The sequence below is a fragment of the Dryas octopetala genome, chromosome 1 (assembly GCF_963921425.1).
Source record: "Dryas octopetala chromosome 1, drDryOcto1.1, whole genome shotgun sequence".
Taxonomy (NCBI): domain Eukaryota; kingdom Viridiplantae; phylum Streptophyta; class Magnoliopsida; order Rosales; family Rosaceae; genus Dryas; species Dryas octopetala.
Window position 1 is genome coordinate 26271014 of NC_141366.1, and position 20392 is coordinate 26291405.

The window sequence follows — 20392 nt, forward strand, 5'->3', positions numbered from 1 at the left end:
TTGCCACCTCAGAGCATTTTAATTAGGTTGCTTTTGACAAAATTGGATTGAGTATGCACCGAAATGACATTTTCATGCGTTAGTAAGACATCATGTGGTTCATTAGGCCTAGTATGTATTGAAATGACCTTTTCGTGCGTTAAAAGACATCATGTGGTTCGTTAGGCCTAGAATGCTAATCCAAACATGAGAAAGTGTTTCCTCATGTCTTCCTTGCCACCCGGGAGCATTTTAGGTCACTTTTGACGAAATAGGTGCGTTTTAGGTCACTTTTTACAAAATATGAGCGTTTTAGGTCACTTTTTACAAAATAGGTACGTTTTAGGTCAATTTTGATAAAATTGGACTGAGTGTGCACTGAAATGACATTTTCGTGCGTTCGTAAGACATCATATAGTATTAGGCCTACAACGCAAATCCCAACCTTAGGAAGTGTTTCCCCTACAACGGGAGCATTTTAGGTCACTTTTGACGAAATAGGAGGGTTTTAGATCACTTTTGACGAAATTGGACTGAGTGTATACCGAAATGACCTTTTCGTGCATTCATAAGATATCATGTAGTTCATTAGGCCTAGAACTCTAATCCAAACATGAGAAAGTGATTCCCCATGACTTCCATGTTGATCGGGAGAATTTTAGGTCACTTCTGACGTAATAGGAGCGTTTTATGTCACTTTTGATGAAATAGGACTAAGCATGCACCGAAATGACCATTTCGTGCGTTCATAAGACATCACGTGGTTCATTAGGCCTAGAAAACTAATCCCAATATGGGAAAATGCTTCCCCACACTACAACAAATTTGGGCTTTAGTGATGGAGCAATTTGGTCACTAAAAGTCCTTTATTCATCACTAAAACCATTTAGTGACGAAAAAATGTTCGTCACCGGGCCGTCACTAGAACCCCGTGACAAAATCCCTTTAGTGACCAATGAGTAAAAGTTCATCACTAAACCATGTTCATCACTAAAACTATGAAGGTTTAGTGATGAAGATTTTGGTCACTAAATGCATAAGCTTTAGTGACCAACTAGTAAAATCTCATCACTAAACCCCTATCATTTAGTGACCAAAACCATCCATCACTAAAAATAGTAGTTTTAGTGACCAATTTTTTCATCCCTAAAAGCCCTAAATCCTGGTTACCAAAACCCTTTAGTTCATCACTAAATCCATTGGTCACATACACATGTTTGAGCATTGGAACTCTGGTCACTAAAGCTCACTTCATACATTTTCTGATAACATTTTATTACTCATAGAAATGTAACACATTCAATTGCAAATATCTAGATTACATAGTTTATCCATCAACATTAAAAGAACTTGAACATCTCTCTCAAAATATCCAAATGTCAACTTATCCATAATAACTAAATTCAAAAAGCAAAAAAAAAAAAAAAAAAAAAAAAACTACACTTAAGCACAAACATCTCAATAGTTGATTGAATTTCCAAGCTAGGGTGATGTAGGCCTTTAAGTCTTCAATCACTAATCTGAAAAAGGAAAGAAGAAAAAAACCACAATTGAAGTAAAAATGATTTGATAATCTCAAATACAAAATGAAGAGGAACACAAAATGAAATGGTTCAATAATACATACAAGTATTGTACTAAAAAAATTCTCAAATATCATACAACACAAATACACAATTTCAAATGATCTTGGAAAATATGTGCTACTCAAAAGAAAAAATGTGTATGGAACATATATCTCCTTTATAGAAATATCACCCATTAATGAGCAGTTAACAATATTGATTAAATGTACTCAGAAATCTCTGTTTTTTAAATGTAATTTACAAATTTCACCTTTTAAAAAAACGCTAATAGGAGAGAGGAGAATATATCTCCTGACCAATAGACTCATTCACTGAGAACACATACTATTTCATTCATAGCCTCTATAACAGTCATCAAGTAGTCTCCTTTATAATAATAGAAACGAAAGAAATTTTAATAATTAACTTATTTTATGCTTCTTAAAAGCACTCTCAAGGTTTACATTTTTTTTATAGATCTTCATAGATTCATTGACTTAACAAAGGAAGGTAAAGCCACAACATTGAGAAATGAGAATTCCCTAACACAATGCAAAGAGCATGATACCACCTTTTCCAATGTTTTTTTATATATATATAGAGAAAATGAAAAGAATTGTCTCATCTGTAAATCCACTCAAACTTAGATAATCAAGATACACTCAAAGTAGCTACTTAGACAGATTGCAAAGTAAAGAACAAATTAAACAATTCTTCCTCCCTATTCACCCATTTCTCAAGAGTATATATCTCTATATAATGCTAAAGTGTTTGCCAAACCTATTTTCACATGGTTGTAATGATACCCATTATCACAACACTACTAGGAAATCAACACCCAAATTGTAGCAATAATACCCAATTCACATTACCACAACTACTACCAGAAAAGAGAACGAGGCTTTTCTACAGAGAGAAGAGTCCATAAGGTGAAAATCAGAAACAAAAATTGGAAGCAAGAATAAATTAAACTACAAATTAACCAAAACTGAGAACACTTAAATTACATGAAGAATTAAAACAAAACACTACCTTTTTGTAGAGAAGGATGCCGACCCAAAGAAAAATCCAAATACAACTTGCAAATAAAGAGAAAACCCAAGATGTAGACAATGACAGAACACCAGTAAAATATCAAACAAAAATCAAACAGAGGTTCATAAATCAAACCTAAACAAAACAAATGAAAATAAATTATTTTTCTTAACCTGAGGCCGAGCGGCTGTGTTGTATGGGTCTGAGATGGATTAACCCATAAATTGGACAACATGCAATTAGAGAATTAAACAGAAAACGAAATATTTGGGTTCGAGGTGATTTTCAATTCCTACAAAATTTACTAAATTCAATCCACCCAAAAGCAAGAGGAGGTTAAGAGGATTGAAATTATACCTTTAATTGCCCAAAATCACCACTGGATTCGCCAGACAGAAGAGGAGGAGCCGCCGACCTTTAGGGTTTCGATTCGGCTGTTGTGGTGGTTCGATGAACAATCGGAGACCACCATCGTGTTCATGAAGTCAAGAAGAAGCTGAGTGGGGTGGTGGATGATCCAGACGCCGCCAGAATCAAAGACAACTCCGGTGAGGGAAAATCAGTAAAACCTTGATTTTCCTCCGCTGTTGATCGGATGAGAAATCCGATGGAACCCCTGCGCTCAGAGAGAAATGGTGAGTAGAACTTGGCAGGTCCCGCACCTCGTCGCGCCCGGGAACGACGATTCGCCCCCGCGAATCTCCAACCGGGTTCTGGGTTGGGTTTTTGAGTGCGGCGGATTTTTGGGTGATTCACGGGTATGGGGACAGGAGGATAAAGATGATGAAGTTTTCATCATCATCAGTCGCCGGACGAAGAGAGAGTGGTCGGAGAAAACTCACGACATGAGAGAGAGATGAGAGAGAAAATAGAATCAGGGGGTCGAAGAGGAGAGACAATGAGACGAGTTTAAAATAAGTGAAGAGAGTCTGAGAGAGAGGTTCGAATAGGGTTGTTTAAGTCCTGTTCATTTTATTCATTTGGACATTAGGGTATTTTGGGGTTTGGGGTTTATAAAACATGTAATACATAAAATACATATAATTTATTTTTATTTTTTTCATGAGCTTTAGTGACCAAATTAAAAATAGGTCACTTAAGACCAAATATTTGGTCACTAATAATCAAAATTAGGAGGCATGATGAATTTTTTTGGAGCCATACCATTTAGGGATGAATCAGTAGTATTGGTCACTAAATCTACACATTTAGTGACGAATTCACATTTGTCACTAACAATTTCATCACTATAGCCAATACTTTTTGTAGTGACATGACTTCCTTGCCGCTTGAGAGCGTTTTAGGTCACTTTTGGATGAAATAGGACTGAGTATGCACCGAAATAACCTTTTCGTGCGTTCGTAAGACATCACGATGTTCACTATGCCTAGAACGCTAATCCCAACATGGGAAAGTGCATCCCCATGACTTCCTTGTAGCCCGAGAGCGTTTTAGGTCACTTTTGACGAAATTGAACTGATTATGGACTGAAATGACCTTTTTGTGCGTTCGTAAGACATCATATGGTTCATTAGGTCTACAACATAAATCCCAAACTTTGAAAGTGTTTCCTCATGACTTCCTTGCCTCCCGGGAGTGTTTTAGGTTACGTTTGATGAAATTGAACTGAGTACGCACCGAAATAACCTTTTCGTGCATTCGTAAGACATCATGTGGTACAATAGGCCTAAAACATTAATCCCAACATGACAAAATGTTTCTCCTTGACTTGCTTGCTGCACAAGAGGATTTTAGGTCACTTTAGAAGAAATTCGACTAAGTGTGCACCGAAATGACCTTTTCGTGCGTTCGTAAGACATCATGTGGTTTATTAGGCCTAGAATGCTAATCCCAACATGAGAAAGTGATTCCCCATGACTACCATGCTGATCGGGAGCATTTTAGGTCAGTTTTGACGAAATATGAGCATTTTATGTCACTTTTGATGAAATAGGACTGAGTATGCACCAAAATGACTTTTTTGATCGTTCGTAAGACATCATGTGATTCATTAGGTCTACAACGCAAATGCCAACATTAGAAAGTGCTTCCGGATGACTTCCTTGCCGCCCAAGAGCTGTTTTGGGTCACTTTTAACTAAATTGGACTAAGTATACACCGAAATGACATTTTCGTGTGTTCGTAAGACATCATGTGGTTTATTAGGGCTAGAACGCAAATCCCAACATGGGAAAGTGCATCCCCATGAATTCCTTACCACCTGGGAGCATTTTAGGTCCCTTTTGATGAAATTGGATTGAGTATGCACCAAAATGACCTTTTTGTGCGTTCGTAAGATATCACATGGTTCATTAGGCCTAGAACGCTAATCCCAAAATGAAAAAGTGCTTCCCCAAGACGTGCTTGCCTTCCGGGACCATTTTAGGTCACTTTTGAAGAAATTGTACTAAGTATGCACCGAAATGACCTTTTCGTACGTTCGTAAGACATCATGTGGTTGATTAGGCCTAGAACGTTGATCCCAACATGAGAAAGTGCTTTTCCATAACTTTCTCGCTGCACAGGAGCATTTTAGGTCACTTTTGACAAAATAAGATCGTTTTAGGTCACTTTTGATGAAATTAGATTCAAAAGAGTGAACTAAAGAAAAGTTTCAAAAATGCTCCCGGGAGGCAAGGAAATCATGGGGATGCACTTTCCGATGTTGGGATTAGCAATCTATGCCTAATGAACCACGTGATCTCTTACGAACGCACGAAATGCTCATTTCGGTGCATATTCAGTCCAATTTCAACAAAAGTGACATAAAACGCTCCCGGATGGAAATGAAGTCATGGAGAAGCATTTTCCAATGCTGGGATTAGCGTTGTAGGCCTAATGAACCACTTGATGTCTTACGAACGCACAAAAAGGTGATTTCGGTGCACACTCAGTCCAATTTCATCAAAGTGACCTAAAACCTTCCTATTTCGTTAAAAGTGACCTAAAATGCTCCCATGCAGCAAGGAAGTCATGGAGAAGCACTTTCTCATGTTGGGATTAGCGTTCTAAGCCTAATGAACCACATGATGTCTCACAAATGTACAAAAATGTCATTTCGGTACATACTCAGTCCAATTTCATCAAAAGTGACCAAAAACGCCCATATTTCTTCAAAACTAACATAAAATGCTCCTGGTAGGCACAAAAGTCATGGGGAAGCATTTTCTCATGTTGAGATTACCGTTCTAGGCCTAATGAACCACAAGATCTCTTACTAACGCACGAAAAGGTGATTTCGGTGCACACTCGGTCAAATTTTGTCAAAAGTGACCTAAAACTCTCCTATTTCGTCAAAAGTGACCTAAAACGAACCTATTTTGTTAAAAGTGACCTAAAATGCTCCCAGGCGGCAAAGAAGTCTTGGGAAAGCACTTTCTCATGTTCGGATTAACGTTCTAGGCCTAACGAACCACATGATGTCTTACAAACATACGAAAAGGTCATTTCGGTGCACACGCAGTTCAACTTCGTCAAAAATGACCTAAAACGTTCCTATTTTGTAAAATGTGACCTAAAATGCACATATTTCATCAAACGTAACCTAAAATGCTCCCGGGCGGCATGGAAGTCATAGAGAAGCACTTTCTCATGTTGGGATTAACATTCTAGACCTAACTAACCACATGATGTCTTATGAAAGTACGAAAAGGTCATTTCAGTGCACACACTGTCCAGTTTCGTAAAAAATGACCTAAAATGCTCCCAGTCGGTAAGAAAGTCTTGGGGAAGAACTTTCTCATGTTGGGATTCGCGTTCTAGGCCTAACGAACCACCTGATGTCTTACGAACGCACGAAAAGGTCAATTCGGTACATACTCTATGTAATTTCGTCAAAAGCGACCTAAAACGCTTTCGGGCGGCAGGGAAGTCACTGGGAAGAATTTTCTCATGTTGGATTAGCGTTTTAGGCCTAATAAACAAATGATGTCTTATGAATGCATGAAAAGGTTATTTTGGTGCACACTCAGTCCCATTTCCTCAAAAGTGACCTAAAACTCTCCTATTTTGTTAAAAGTGACCTAACATCCTCTTGTGCGGCAAGGAAGTCAAGGAGAAACACTTTCTTATGTTGGGATTAGCCTTCTAAGCCTAATGAAGCACATTATGTCTTACGAATGCACGAAAAGGTCATTTCGGTGCATACTCAGTCCAATTTCGTCAAAAGTGACCTAAAATGCTCCCGAGCGGCAAGGAAGTCATGAGGAAGCACTTTCTCATGATGGGATTAGCGTTCTAGGCCTAATAAACCACATGATGTCTTACGAATGCACGAAAAGGTCATTTCGATGCATACTCAATCCAATTTCATCAAACGCAACCTAAAATGCTCATATTTCGTTAAAAGTAATCTAAAATGCTCCCGGGCGGCAAGGAAGTCATGGGGAAGCACTTTCTCATGTTGAGATTAGCATTTTAGGCCTAATAAACCATGTGACGTCTTACGAACGCACAAAAAGGTGATTTCGATGCACACCTGGTCAAATTTTGCCAAAAGTGACCTAAAACTCTCCAATTTCTTCAAAAGTGACCTAAAATGCTCCAGGGCGGCAAGGAAGTCATAGGGAAGCATTTTCTCATGTTGGGATTAGCGTTCTAGGCCTAACGAACCCTATGATGTCTTACGAACTCATTAAAAGGTCAATTCGGTGCATACTCAATCCAATTTTGTCAAAAGTGACCTAAAATGCTCCTATTTCGTTAAAAGTAATCTAAAATGCTCACGGGCGGCAAGAAAGTCACGAGGATGCACTTTCTCATGTTGGGATTAGCGTTCTAGGTCTAATAAACCACATGATGTCTTACGAATCCATGCAAAGTCATTTCGGTACATACTCATTCGAATTTCGTCAAAAGCGACCTAAAACCTTCCCGTGCGGCAAGAAAGTCAAGTGGAAGCACTTTCTCCTGTTGGGATTAGCGTTCTAGGCCTTACGAACCACATCATGTCTTACGAACGCACGAAAAGGTCATTTTTAGTGCATACTCAGTCCAATTTCGTTAAAAGTGACTTAAAACTCTCCTAGGCAGCAAGGAAGTCAACGGGAAACACTTTCTAATGTTGGTATTTGCATTGTAGACCTAATGAACCACATTATGTCATACGAACGCATGAAAAAGTCATTTCGATGCACACACAGTCTAATTTCATCAAAAGTGACCTAAAATGCTCCTGGACAGCAAGTCATGAAGAAGCACTTTCTAATGCTAGGATTAGTGTTGTAGGCCTAATGAAGTCTTACGAACGCATGAAAAGGTGATTTCAGTTCACACAAAGTCCAATTTCGTCAAAAGTGACCTAAAACGCTCCTATTTAGTCAAAACTAACCTATAATGCTCCTAGGCGGCAAGGAAGTCATGGGGAAACACTTTTTCATGTTGGGAATAGCGTTCTTGGCCTAATGAAGCACATGATGTCTGACGAACGTACGGATAGGTCATTTTGGAGAACAAACTGTCCAATTTCGTAAAAACTGACCTAAAACCCTCATATTTCGTCAAAAGTGACCTAAAATGCTCCAGGCCAGCAAGGAAGTCTTGGGGAAGCACTTTCTCATGTTTGGATCAACGTTTTAGGCCAAACGAACCACATGATGTCTTACGAACGCATGAAAAGGTCATTTCGGTGCATACTGAGTCCAATATCGTCAAAAGTAACCTAAAATGCTCCAAGGCGGCAAAGAAGTCAAGGGGAAACACTTTCTAATGTTGGAATTAGCGTTGTAGACCTAATGAACCACATAATGTATTATGAACGCACGAAAAGGTCATTTCAGTGCACACACAGGCCAACTTCGTCAAAAATAACCTAAAACGCACCTATTTCGTAAAATGTGACCTACAACGCACCTATTTCATCAAAGGTGACCTAAAATGCTCCCGGACGGCTAGGAAGTAATGGGGAAGCACTTTCTCATGATGTCTTATGAACGCACGAAAAGGTCATTTGTTACGAACGCACGAAAAGGTCATTTCGATACATACTCAATTCAATTTCATCAAAAATGACCTAAAATGCTCTCGGGCGGCATGGAAGTCATGGCAGAGCAATTTCTCATGTTGGGATTAGCTTTCTAGGCCAAATAAACCACATGATGTCTTACAAACACACGAAATGATCATTTCAGTGCACACTCAGTTCAATTTTGTCAAAAGTGACCTAAAATGTTCCATTGGAGCAAGGAAGTCATGGGGAAGCAATTTCTCATGTTGGGATTAGCGTTCGAGGCCTAACGAACTACATGATGTCTTATGAACGGATGAAAAGGTCATTTCGGTGCATATTCAGTCCAATTTCGTCAAAAGAGACCTAAAACGCTCCCGGGCGGCAAGGAAGTCATGTGGATGCACTTTTCGATGTTGGGATTAGCATTCTAGGCCTAATGAACCACATGATGTCTTTCGAACACACGAAAAGGTCATTTCGGTGCATACTCAGTCCAATTTCATCAAAAGTGACCTAAAACGGTCCCGGGCGGCAAGGAAGTCATGGGGAAGCACTTTCTAATGCTGGAAATAGCGTTGTAAGCCTAATGAACCACATGATGTCTTATGAACGCACGAAAAGGTGATTACGGTGCACATGATGTCTTATTGTGTGAGATTCAACAGTTGTTTTGTATTTGTTATTCCGAAAGTTTTGATTCACTTCGAAATCGTTGTTGAACCCTGCTGTTCACTCGTTTTTAGACAATGATGGCCAAAAGCAACACTTTGGTCCGTTTTTGTGTAAGTGCGGGGCGTGCCACCGTCAAGCCAAGTTTTGGCTCGATCAGAATGTGATAGTGATAGGGTTGAGAAACTGCAGCTAAATTGATTCTTATCAAGCGATTGATTGGCCAAGCTAGGAACCACTCTTGGCCTAGGTTCTTTTCTAGCCTCGGGGACAAGGCTCTTAAAGGCCTAGTCAGAATCGAAATCCAACCCACTAGTTGGCCTCCTTAGAATTACGTGATCAAACTCGTGCACAAAGTGGTGCAAGTACCCAAGCAAAATAAAGAAACTATAGATAACAAAAATATAATGAAACTCAATACGATCTTGACCAACCAAGTTGACTTTAAGATTCAAAGAAACAATGAAAATAACAGGCATTAGATTGAGGGCGAATGAAAGAAAAATAATAAAATAATATATATAATATATTATATATATTGACAGAACCGCCCCCGAATTTCCACCCTGAAACCTTGAGAGGTCCTGCGGGAATCCAAAATCAAGGAAAATCCTACCGAAAATTTGGCAGAACCTCCCCTGAAAATAGACTAACCCAGAAATTTCAAAACCTGTTAAAAAGCACTTCTAAAACAGCAACCACCTCTACCACAACCAAAAAGGGGTCTCAGACCCAACAATATAAAATAACCTTATAATTTAAGTATGGTAATCAGAGCCACTACTCCTATTAGAGAAATTTTTACAATTAAAAAAAAGGAACTTTCACAAAATGGAAGTGATGCCTACAAGATCCGGGAATGGAAAATGGATGCTATTTTCCTCGACGCAAATGGCACGACCTCCACCAAAGCTATTACTTGGGGGAATAATTTAAGACAAAAATAAGAAAACGGCGAGGTCAACTCAGTGAGTGGACAGTTAGATGGAAAAGAAATCAAGTTTAAATATCTTTTCAGAAAACCCTTTATAAACACTTTTAACTCTAAAATCTCACGTCGCTCTTTGAAAAACCCTCAGTTTTAAAACGTTTTAAGAAACACGTTCAAATTTGTTTTCATAATTTAATAAACCAAACAGAAGCATAAACCATTTATCAAATAAAATTCAAACATTTAAAATTCTAACTAGTTTACAAATTTAAAATAAACGATCGCAATAAAACCGTATAATACATATATAATACAACACACCAAGTCAGTTACCCAGAGAATCTATTATACATGCACAGAGCCGAGAATCTGTCATATGCATGTAGAGCCATAAATTATGTCTTACGTGCACGCAGAGCCACCCCCAAAGGGTCAAGCATCACGACACACGGCTCAAAGCCTATGTGTGTGCCGTAATGGGTCCCAAAGACCTATCCAACCTTGATAACCTGAAGGGTACTGAAAATGGTGCTTTTGAAACCACTTTCCACAACCAAATCATAAATATATATAAATAAAACTCAAATCCTTTCGTATCCTTCTAAACTTTCTTTAACAAAACCAAACTCATCAAATATACATTTGTTCAACTCACAATATCTCAATTCATAAATCCATGAAACTTAATTTGAATATGCAAAAACCATAAATATCAATTTAAACTTAGGAAAAAAGATTTAAAAACCAAATTCTAACTCAAAATCTTTTAACTTAAAATTCAAACTCAATATAGCCAAGAAATAGAATTTGGTCATCAATGTATAAAACATTTCAGAAAAATTAAAAGTTAGTCCACTCACAGTGAGAAAATCTAATGTCAATCCTCCGCCGGATCGTCGCGAACCCCGGTCGTCTCGCCTATAACACAAACGATAAAATATGAAATTAGTCTCGACTCCAATACGTTTAATTTTGTATGTGTGTTAATCCTAATGTCCCGCTAAACTCACGCTCAAGTAACGGTTATAAATCATCTTCCTCAAAACTATACGCTCTCTAACCTATTCCTAAACCATCTTGAAACTTCCCGGCTCACACCAACGTCATCCACACTTCTAAAACCAATTTAAAATCTCGAAAATAAATCTACGTAGCCGACCTTAAACGATAATCTAGATTGATAACCCACTCAACAAAGAAATCCTAATGCTCCTAAAATCATGGAATATCAGCGGGGTCAAGTTCACAAAGGTTGTCGCCCAAGGTGGCTGTTTCCAGCCTAAAATTTACCAATTATAGCAAATTTCTCAATCTTCATATACATTCGCATCTAACAACAAATTTTGGGTTTCCTAAACACGAAATTGTCCAAAACCACACCAAAAATACTCTGAGACTCGGCCAAACCCCAACTGACCCGAAATGGTTTCTAACCTCACAAATCCAACCTCCAAAAACTAAATTTCCTCTAAATTTAGTCACATTCTGAGTTCTAAATGACAAATGGGTACCTTAAGGGTGTAATTCGTCTAAGAAAACAACAATAACAACCCAAAATCCAGAAATTTCAGAGGAACCCAAAATGACTATAAATTCAAGAAATTTCAAATTCTAATTACTCAAAATTAATCAACCTAAGGTTAAGGGAATGAAAGCCCAAAGGAAAGGGAAGAAATCTCACCGAAAATAGGGATGAAAAGAGCTGAGATTTGGCCGGAATTCGGCGAGCAGTGGCGGCGGGCTGGGCTTCCTCTGGCCTTGTTCTCGCGCGTGTGGGGGCTGGGCTACAAGGGGAAGGTTGCTGGGGGCTCGTCGGTGGCATGGGCGGGTCGGGTAGTGGCCGGAATTGGTCGGGCTGGGCTGAGCTGGTCGCGCACATAGAAAATGGGGAGAGAGAGAGAGAATGAGGTGAGAGAGTAGGCTGGGGGGTGGTCGGCGCCTGGGGAGGGTCTCGCCGGTGAAGCTGGGTCGGCGAGGGGTGGTCGGTGCCTGGGACGTTGGCCGGTGATGGTGAAGGGTGGTGGCTGGGTGATGGCGCAGGGGAGGGGTGCTGGAGTCGAAAGAGAGAGTGTGCCGGGGAGAGAGAAATAAAAGGGAGGGGAGAGAAAGTTCTAGAGAGAGAGAGAAACTCCAAAAAAAATTTTGATTTTAAATTTTTAACACCCAATTTGTCAATTTTATGAAATTGCCCCTCGCTTCAAACGCCCATATCTCTCAAACTGTAACTTGAAACGACGCGTGCTACGTATCTACAAACTCGTGGACTCGAAACCTTTCCAACGGACCCAAAGTCAAAATCGAAAGCCCATTTATTTTAAAAGTCAACTTTGGGTCAAGCCCCAAATTAAAACAAAAATAAAAATTTAAATCAAAACCCTTTTTATTTTCCAAATAAATCTCAAAATCTTAAAAATACAATTCCACATCCTTTAAAAGAAATCTTTTAAAAACATAGTTAAATAAAAATTTAAATTTCTAGTGAAAATTTGGGTAGGGTCGTTACATATATATATTAGTGCATATATATAGCAGGTCATGCCACTTACTGGCCATTTTTTTCATTTGCATGTATATCTATAGATATATATATATGCACATACAACTAGATATGTACACTCAATAGCAATTAAAGCCACTTACTAGACTTATATATATATAAGGTTAATGCCACGTACTCCAACAAGCTTCACACTTCACCTTTTCTTCTTTCTATATAATACATACATATGTGCTTATGTACTTCAAGCCACTTGCTGGCACCTTTTCCCTTATGTACAACATATATTGATATATATGCCCGTGCAACAAAGACATTCTACTGCTTATGTGCCCACTTGATCACTTAGTTGTTCCCAACTATCCTTTTATTTTTGAACAACTCATGGCTTTCACTACTACAAAAAAGGCCTTTAATATCGGTGATTCACTGATATCTATCAGGGTGAAAATCCGATATTTCCAGGGGTGATATCTATTCTACCCCTAAAATAGATATCAGTGTAACACCGATATCTATTCCATGTTTTAATATCAGAATGTTTGAAAAAACTGATATCCAAACATCTCAAACTGATATCTAAACGTATTTTAAATATCGTTTTTGTATTTTAAATTGATATCTAAATGGACTTTGATACTGGTTTTCAGTAAATAACCAATATTAAATCATTTTTATATATCGCATTACTTATTAACCTGATATCTAAACTAACTTTCATATCAGTGGTCAATTATTAATTGATGTTAAACTCATCTTTACATATCGCATTACCTATTAAACTGATATACAAACTAACTTTGATATCGGTTCTCAGTTATTAACAGATGTTAAACCCGTCTTTATATATCAGTTTTTTAATAGAACTGATATTAAAAACTCCGAAAAAAGTGATCTGTAGGGTTGGTGTGAAATAAATTTTTTTTTTTTTTGTGCAAAAACTCATATAAATGCCCTGACCATGCAAGTACACAAATGTGTGGCTTGAAATTGGTGCATTTTCAAATTTTCCTTTCATCCAAACATTCCAAGTACAAAAATGCATTCCATTGATCCATACATTTCAATTAAGTACAAAATAAAAGGATTACAAATTAATCCCACAAAAACAATAGTCACAGCCATGATCAATATTTCATAACCCCTATCAATTGTTCCAATTCAAAGCTGCTTACACTTTCAAAATATTGGCATGGCAGCAATTCTCCTAACATTTGACTACATTGTTCTAAAATCTGCATGCACTTGTTCTTCCTTTACAAAAAATTGGCTTGGCCATCTAAATACCACAAAATGGCTAACGTACCCTGGGGGCATCAGATGCTTAGCTCGCTCCAGAACTTGTATCAAATTAGCTGCATATTTCCAATCATGCTCAGAGAAAGAGTTGTACAACACCCCATTTCTTTCAACTCGGTAAACGTAGTCCTCAACCACATTAGGGAAATCATAGTTAATCACCACCCTGTAACATGAAAAATCATAGTTAATCTCTTACCACTCTTGATATTTGTCCCAGTGAGTCGCTGTTAGTTTTTCATTAATAAGTTGAGCATGAAAACTTAGGGGAAAAAAGAAGAAAAGAAAGTGCGATGACATGAGCTAACCTTATATCTTTGATGTCAATCTGGCAAGCAGCATCATCAGTGGCAGCTAATAATACTGGGGACTTTCCGCAACAGAACTCATGTAGAACCAAGTCTCTCTCATGTTGAGACTTGTCCCCATGAATTGCAGCAGCCCCAATAGTGTCTGCAACCACAAGCTCTCTGTGGAACAAAAAACAATGACCTTAGAACCTTGTTCCCGGCATCTAAGGATCTGGTCCAAGTGCGTCTGCTTCTCCATTTGTGGGACAACTTCAAAATACTGCAGATTTATAAACAACTTATGTTTTTGTGAAGCTTGACAGAGTTCTCATAGAGAAGATAATAATGATATCAAAGTGATCAAACACTCAAAAATTACTCATAAATCATAACCCTTTTCAGATTAAGACTAGTTCATTGCAAAAGAAGACATTAAAATTAAAAAAGAGAAGAAAGCAACTAAATAAGTACAATAGATTGTAAAAAGGAAACAAACATCAAATTTTGCTCAAAAGGAGGAACCAACAAAACTAAAACCCAACAATCCCAATAAACCCTTTTATAAGAACCTGAATGCATTAGTACTCACCAGACCAGCAAGACAAGCATTTTCCTAGAAATCAGTGTTATCACATAATATATAACCTGCAAAAGTGGGAAACAACATACAGTACTCCTTCAAATACCTCCTTTAATGTTCATAACTACATAAATAAACCAAAAATGATAACATATACAATACCAACTCCATGAATCGATCTCGCCATGGCCCAATTAGTATTCATAGCTCCTAGTCTAAACCAATTAGTTCTGAAAACTGCAAACAAAAAAAGGGGGAGAGGGAGAGGAAGGAAGTGAGAAAAGAGTCCATTAAAGTGGAGAAATAAGAAACTTAATGCTCAGATATTGGAGTCCAATTCCATTTATCACTAGGACTGAGACCAATTCACCAAATAATCTACAAAATTAAATACTGATTACTCTAAAATTAAATACATTAGTAATGATAACCAGACCATCAAGACCAATTATTTAAAATAAAAATACCATCCAACAACCAAATGAGCTAATATGTGCATATGCATTGACATTCAAAGATTTTTTTAACTGAGGAACATGTTCTGGCCACTTGCACCTTCAAAGATTTTTTTTGACTGCCATAGTCCATTTAGAAATCATCAGAGTACTTGACTTTTCATGTCATATGATATATGCAGTCTATAATTAATAGAACCATCAGGGTGAGAATTGCATTGTGAAACTTGCAAACAGCCAGTATGGTCTAGATCAATAACAAACAGCCTCTATCTGAATAACAGGGAATCACCTTGTAAAATGTCTCGCCAAGTCGCCAGAATAATTTGGATTTGCTCCAAATGTCACAGTGTAGTAAGAAAAACTAATAGAGAACTTCTGTAATAAATATGCTAGATCAACAGTCCAAATGCTGCAAACGAGATGTCAGTATTCAGTCAGATATATCAAAAACGTTTCACATAAACTTATATTGAATATTTGACCTTAAGTATCAAGCATAAACCTAAGTGCAACTTTAAGCTATCAAGCATTCATATGGCACTACATACCTATTCCAACTTCACAAGAAGTATTCATTTATACAAACAATACAAGATTTCTGTAATAGGACCAGCTATAGCATGACCTTCATTAAAAAATAGCATTTAGGAAAGAGTAAATTAATCTAGTCATACAAATACTAATCTAGTATTTTCAACACTAGATCAAGGAAGCACTTTCATTCTTCTACAGTTTCTATCTTCACCAAGCTCTGAACTCATAATCCTATAAAACATAAATTAATTTATAAAGAACAATAATCATAAGGGAAAGTATATAACAGAAGGAACTTAAGTTTTGACTTTGTAAAGAAGGGAACACCTAGTTGTGCAACATAGTTCTGCCAATGTCTGAATATCGTAGTTGTTAATGCCAATGGTCCTAAAAATCATCAGAACGCAGGCGAGGCCGCAATACCAAGAATATAGCTGGTTTATGTGTGGGACCTATAAGCAAGACACCTAAACAAATTAAAACTAAAGTCACAATTTATTGTGTATTTGAATTTGAATCTGTATACATAGGGAAATCATTCAATTATTTGATTCATATTCAAAGGTGATGCTGATACATAGGGAAATCATGGTTCACATAAACGTAGCTTCACAAAGTCTGACGAACCATCAAATTAAACTAATCAATTTTCATCATATAGATTGAATTTCCACAAATGAAACGATCAACAAATTGAACAAGGAGCTCAACTTTTAGAACTAAACCAACCAATTAAAAAACAAGGAGATACATATCATCAACAATAATAAAGCTGAATAATTCATCAAAGATATATATTACAGCTCAATACTTTGTAATGCAAATCATCAAAAGCAAAGCATTGATGGTGGGTCAAGTACTCTGGTTGTAGTTTCAGATCAAAATCCAATCATTTTTCAAAGAGTAACAAAGATTTTTTTGACTTCCATAATCCATTTAGTAACAGATTTCAAAGAGCACAAAATTTGAAAAATGTGAATATGGAAATTGAGAACACAAGAAATGTCCAAATGAACTGAGTAATCGAAGCAGATTTCTAGGATAAAGTGTAATCAAAATACATAATTTATACACATATATAATCAGAACTCCCACCTCAAATTTTTCTATTTGTTGCTTCAACACATATATCCTCCACGTTCTAAACCTTGAAGTTATATCCTAAAGCTGAATTCTCCAAAAATTTATGAAAAACCCAAGACAAGTATAAAGAAAACCCTAAATTTGAGGAAGCACCCAAACCCTAAATTCATTATAATTTAAACACAGTGAAAGGGAGACAGAGACCAAGAGAAAGAGGAACCCTAACCTTAATTCGGTTCAATTACCCACACCAATAGAGAGCTCAAGTTGACAGGAGAAGAACCCCTATCGAACCGCTGGCACCCACCGCTGAAGTTGCCAGAATCGAACAGAGAAGGTCGCGACCTTTCAAGCTTCAAAATTCTACCGTGCGTAGTTGTCGAAGAAAAGGGAGGCCATGGATCAATTCAGCTCAACGAGAGGAACCCATTGCGGTCGGAGTTGGGCCGCGACACCACTGGAATTAGGAGATCGCTTCGCATGAGTAGACCTTTGGCTCTGCCTGGGTTAGGTTAGGGAAGGGAAAGAAAAAAGAGAGGAAGATATGGCCGGTGGTCTCACCAGCCATCGCTGTTGGACGGTGGCAGTTCGATTGGTGAGGAGGCGCGGTGAGAGAGAGAGAGAGAGAGAGAGAGAGAGAGGAAAGAGTGAGAGTGACAGGACCGCCCCCGGATTCCACCCTGAAACCCGAAGAGGTCCTGCGGGAATCCAAATTCAAAGAAAATCCTACCGAAATTTCGGCAGAACCTCCCTTGAAAATGGACTAACCCAGAATTCTTATACCTGTTAAAATGCACTTCTAAACAGCAACCACCTCTACCACAACCAAAATAGGGTCTCAGACCCAACAATTTCACAGAAATCCAACTTAAACCTTAGGAGTGGTTATCAGAGCTACTAATAAGTTTTTACAAAAATAAACATGGCGCCTACAGGGTCCGGAAATGAAAAATGGATGCTATGCCTCGACGCGTTTGGCTCGACCTCCACCAAAGCTACTACCTGGGGGGAACAATTTAAGACAAAAGAAAATAAACCGTGAGACAAACTCAGTGAGTGGACAGTTTAATGAAAACGAAAATAAAAGTAAACTTCATATTTCAGAAAAATCCTTCAAAACCACGTTTAGCTCTAAGACCTCACGTCACTCTTTGAAATCCCCCAGTTTAAAACCATAAAGTTTATTTAAACTTAAGAAATCCCATAAAACAATATATATCTCTCAAATAACAATTTCTTAAAACAAACGAACTGTAAAACATCGTAACAACAACCTTGATAGATTTCAAAAGAATCCCTCACTTAAAAACATTTTTAATAATTTCTGAAAATAACCAAATTCATTTTCCACCATGCTATATACCCTGAATAATCCTGGCCATACACACGCGTGGAGTAAATCCAACACGTGCAGGCAATATCCTGGCCATACACACGCGTGGAGTAAATCCAACACGTGCAGGCAATATCCTGGCCATACACACGCGTGGAGTGAATCCAACACGTGCAGGCAATATCCTGGCCATACACACGTGTGAATAAATCAGCACGTGCAGGCAATCCTGGTCATACGTTCACGCAGAGCGGCCCCCAAAGGGCAAAGCATCCCGACACACGGCCCAAAGCCTATATGTGTGCCGTGATGGGTCCCAAAGACCTGTCAATTCTGATAACCTGGAGGGTACTGCAAAAGGCGGTCTGAAAACCATCTTTCATAACCAAATCGTAAAATCATTTTCTCATCGAAATAAAATATATTTGAAACCTTCCAACAAAACATAAATCAAAATGCCAAAGTGTATTATTTCAAATAAACATGAAACAAATCCAAACTTTCGACAATACCCAAATTATTAAATAAACCACGTGAATGAAACAAGAGACTAGATTCTTTTCCAAAGTCCAACAACTCAGAAACATCAACATGTAAATCTAGGTTTTAAAACTTATTTATGAACACATTTTGAAATCCGAAATCCATTGCCATTGGTCAAATCCCAAATTAAAATCAACAACACGGAATAATTAAAATGATACGATTTTTTATAACTTATTAAAGATTAAACAACCAGCTCAAGGATTTTTATTTCTCAAACAATAATTAGAAAACAACTATAAATTAAATTATAAACTTCCATAAACATTTTCAAAAAATAAAACATTTTAGAAAGATTAAAAGTTAGTCCACTCACAGTGAGAAAATCTAATGTCGATCCTCCGCCGGATCGTCGCGAACCCCGATCGTGTCGCCTATAACACAACGATAAAATATGAAATTAGTCTCGACTCCAATACGTTAAATTTTGTGTGTTAATTCTAATGTCTCGCTAAACTCACGCTCGAGTAACGGTTATAAATCATCTTCCTCAAAACTATACGCTCTCTAACCTATTCCTAACCATCTCGAAACTTCCCGGCTCACACCAGCGTTACCCACACTTCTAAAACCAATTATAAGTCTCGAAAATAAATCTACGTAGCCGATCTAAAAAGAGCACACCATCCGAGAAAAGTTCGGTATCTAAAAACTATCCAATTACGATCCAAATTTGAAATTCTCGTCAACCCAAGGGCATCCACCTAACCAAAATCAATAATCAACTTAATTTGAGTCTCAAATTTATACTATCCAAATAAATTGACGACTGGGTGGTCAGAACTATCACCGTCGTCGCCCACAGTGACAGATGTCTAGCCTAAAAGTCACAAATTGTCCAATTTCTTAATTTTTCTAATTCTAATAATCAAATATCATTTTCTAAGGGTGTAAATTGTCCACAACTACATTAATATCATCCATTTTCCGAAATTCTCAAGAGGAACCCGAAATAGGATCTAAATCCCCAATTTCAATTCTCCAAAATTACTCAAAATAAAGCACCAAAACGCTGAGAAATGACAGCCCATACCTCAAGGAGAGAAACCCACTTAAACCCTCGAAAATTGATGCTGAAATCTAGCCGAAAATTGGTGGATGGGGCCGGCGATTTTGAGGTGGTTCTTGAGTTGTTTCCGACCCAGGGGAGCTGCTCGATGCAGGAGGAAGGCCAGGCTGAGCTGGTCGGCCAAAGGAAGGGTCGCCGGAGGTCTCAAATGGCTGGAATGGCTGGCGGCGTGAGTGAAAGTGGTGACTGGGTGCAGGGGTTGGGTGCGCACAGAGAAAAGGGAGAGAGAGAGAACTCGGGGAGAGAGAGGAGGCCGGAGGGGTGGTCGGCGCCTGGGGGAAGCTCGCCGGAGCCAGAGGCTGGCCAGAGGTGGCCGGTGATGGTGAGTGGGGTGGCTGGGGCTGGTGGGCGCAGGGGAAAGGGTGCGGGAGAGAGGAAAACCGAGAGTGAGGGAGAGAGAGAGTGCGGGGGGTGATAAATAGAAAGGGAGAGAAGGTTCTAGAGAGAGAGAGAAAGTTCAATAAAAAAATCAGATTTTTAACCCAATTTGTCATTTTACGAAATTGCCCCTCGCTTCAAACGCCCATATCTTCCAATCTGTAACTCGGATCGAAGCGTGCTACGTGTCTATGAACTCGGG

General features: G+C 38.3%; 1 long non-coding RNA gene across 1 annotated transcript; it reads right to left on the reverse strand.

The window, feature by feature from the left end:
* Positions 1–13617: 13617 nt before the first annotated feature.
* LOC147299457 (uncharacterized) lies at positions 13618–15577 on the reverse strand. Its single transcript, XR_015119861.1, has 5 exons — positions 15540–15577; positions 14955–15029; positions 14802–14857; positions 14231–14492; positions 13618–14088 (listed from the first exon to the last, which is right to left on the reverse strand). It is a non-coding gene; the product is annotated as an uncharacterized LOC147299457 (long non-coding RNA).
* Positions 15578–20392: the final 4815 nt, after the last annotated feature.